The sequence below is a fragment of the Solanum tuberosum genome, unplaced genomic scaffold (genome assembly GCF_000226075.1).
Source record: "Solanum tuberosum cultivar DM 1-3 516 R44 unplaced genomic scaffold, SolTub_3.0 scf00136, whole genome shotgun sequence".
Lineage (NCBI taxonomy): Eukaryota > Viridiplantae > Streptophyta > Magnoliopsida > Solanales > Solanaceae > Solanum > Solanum tuberosum.
In genome coordinates, this window is record NW_006239061.1 from 594,475 (window position 1) to 597,259 (window position 2,785).

General features: G+C 31.8%; 1 long non-coding RNA gene across 1 annotated transcript; it reads left to right on the top strand.

Annotated features, from left to right (window-relative positions):
• Nucleotides 1-848: 848 nt before the first annotated feature.
• LOC102598292 (uncharacterized) lies at nt 849-1,688 on the top strand. Its single transcript, XR_367599.2, has 2 exons — nt 849-1,302; nt 1,414-1,688. It is a non-coding gene; the product is annotated as an uncharacterized lncRNA (long non-coding RNA).
• The last annotated feature ends 1,097 nt before the right edge of the window (nt 1,689-2,785 follow it).

Consider the following 2,785-nt stretch of genomic DNA (forward strand, 5'->3'; position numbering starts at 1 on the left):
TTATTTTTTGAAATTTTAGTATTACCATCATATTTTACAAGTCCTCAATTGGATGTGTTATTATGATTTTTCCTTCTTTTTTGAGAAAAAAAATTGACTTACTCAATTAGAGAGAGGAGCTACATTAGACTTGACAAATGCCTAAGTATCTAATATATCTATTTCGTAACATATTTATTGCATAGTGCTGATCTTATTGTGAGAATAAGGAATAATTCTTAAGAATTGTGTATCGTTTTTGTTTTTGATGTGATATCATAAATGTATGGTTCTAAGGAATACAACTATTATGCTTCAAAACAACTAATGTGTAATATTATAGTGTCATAGTAGAAGGCTAATGAGCTGGAGGTATTGTTAAAGAGTATTTTGAAAGTATGGCATGTATATCGTGAGAATATAACTATCCGTAGAGGTTTTGTGGCCTCACAACTGAGATCTAGCAATGCATTTTACGCATACGTAGATCATTGGTGTTGGAGGCATGTTAGGTTGTGTAGAGCAAAATCTACTCCCTTTTTTTTTCATTGCAGGAAATTGAGACATTGGCTTTGAAGAGCTAAGCTCTCTCTTTTGTTAGGTCTTCTCTTCAATGTTGTAGAATATATATATATGTATTTGAATACATTAGCCAATTCTATTGTTTCTTGCTCCATTTTGAAATAAATAGTGTCAACTATAGAAGTCGGCATAAGAGTGTTATATTTTTATTTCATAATTACCATACCACTATAGTCTACGAAGTCTTTAAGTTTCTTTGCTTGAATGTTGGTCTATATGGAAAACGCACCAAAATGATAGACATTTTTACTTTTGTAAGAATATTAATGTCTCACCCTAGAAACATCACGTCTCCAAGATAATTTTTGTCTCTTTGATTTGAACCTCCATTCATTTTCATTAAGTAGCAAAATTCTAACCAAATTTTCCATTCTTATATTGTTTAACAGTGGTAAATAGTATGAACCATGGGGATGGTAATCTCTTTGATGTTTTGAATGGATTTTGCATTGTGTCTTACCAACTTCCTGTACAATCTGTTCCTGCTTAATTTACTCTCGAAAGAAAAATGTTGTACAAGTTGTTGCAGTTCCGATATCACTTTCACCCTTAGAAAAACGAATAGTAGAAATTAGATTGTTGTATTTTATACTCATTTTTACATCTATATATAAAAACTATAACTTTCACATTTTTCTCTATTCCAGGTTGCACGAAGACATTTGATTCAGTCCCTACTCTGAGGAAGGCAGTTATATTAGGCTACAGCCCTATTAGACCTTGGATGTCTGTAGTTTACAGGTATGCCATTACAACTAATCGTTTTGCTCCGAAAATAACCATATTTTATAATTTCTATGGCTTTTTTAAACAACTTCTTGATTTGTATGTCTATTTTGAATTCTGATTTAGGTGGCTCTATGATTTCAATTCTCGTGAGTACTTTTACGATGGTTCATCATATGGCACCCAACATACCCTTCAAAACTTCTGAGGATATCTTCAATGAAATTAGACTACATTTTCAATTATCCTTTTCTTTGACATTTTGATGACAAACACCATATAGTTTAACCGTCTGATTATGAAATGAAAGTATTCCATCGAGGTGCACTTCTGGTCATGGTCATGTATTATGTTAAAGTCCTTTAACCTAGAAGATGAAAATAGATGAATGTTTTCCTTTATCTCGATTAATGCCTCAACTTTCTGGACAACACCATCAATATAAACCTAAAAAGATATCACCTTTGGTTCTCTCTTGATTTAGCAAAGATAGTTCATCTGTTAAGTTTGTTTTGGTAAATAACAATAAACCTTGCCCAAATATTCATCTTGCTTATAGCTCACTCAATTGTTGCATCAAGAATTTTGATTGTATTTGTATCATATTTAAGTGCTTTACATGTTCACTATATAAACCAAGTTCGAGCTCTCTTTCTCCTATATAAAATGAACGCAATGAATTATATTGTTGCAATGTGTTTTGTTGTGTATTTTATACTAAGCTCCATCCAACTGCTATGAAGTCTTCCCAAGTAAGCAGAGTTATTGTCATTCCCTTATCTTGCTTTCTTATATATAGTAACATACAACATGAGGCCTTTTCTGATTTTCACGTTTTAGTGTTGTTCATCTTCATTTCGCCCTTAAAAGCAAGGTATGAAGGTTGAAATGAATTTCAAAATGATAAAGTCTGCAGTTCCCTACATAGTGGGGGATGGGACACAGGAAAAGGAAATGTATATGAGGCAGAAACTTTTGTCATAATTGATGATGTTAGACTTTTGTAATTTTAAAATCAGATGCACATCTGAATAAACTATGGTCTTGATGTTATGGGGATGCCAAATGATGTCATTAATGTAACTTATTTTTAAGTTCTACTTTTTGAGAATGCTGGTGAGACATTCCAAGCAAAAGTCATGTATCTGCAAGAAATTGATACTGAAACTTAGAGGTTGAGCATTGTGAAGTGGATAAATTTCATGTAATGAGGAATTCTGAGAAATCATTTTCTTCTGTAATCAAAATTTTAACCTGATAATGTTGGTAGCATATATTTGTACTACACTTTATTGTGCTCTCTTTGTGGTTGATCTGAATCATACTACATCCGGTAGAAAATGGTTAAAACATATTCCTTTTATGTTATTGTTATTGTTCTCTTGCAATTGAACAAAAAGTTAGGTCTTCTCTTATCTCTAGATTTAAAAGTTAAAGTAGATGTTCCATTAAAAAAATGTTCCTTTATAACACGCATCGAAAGATCAACAACAAGTGG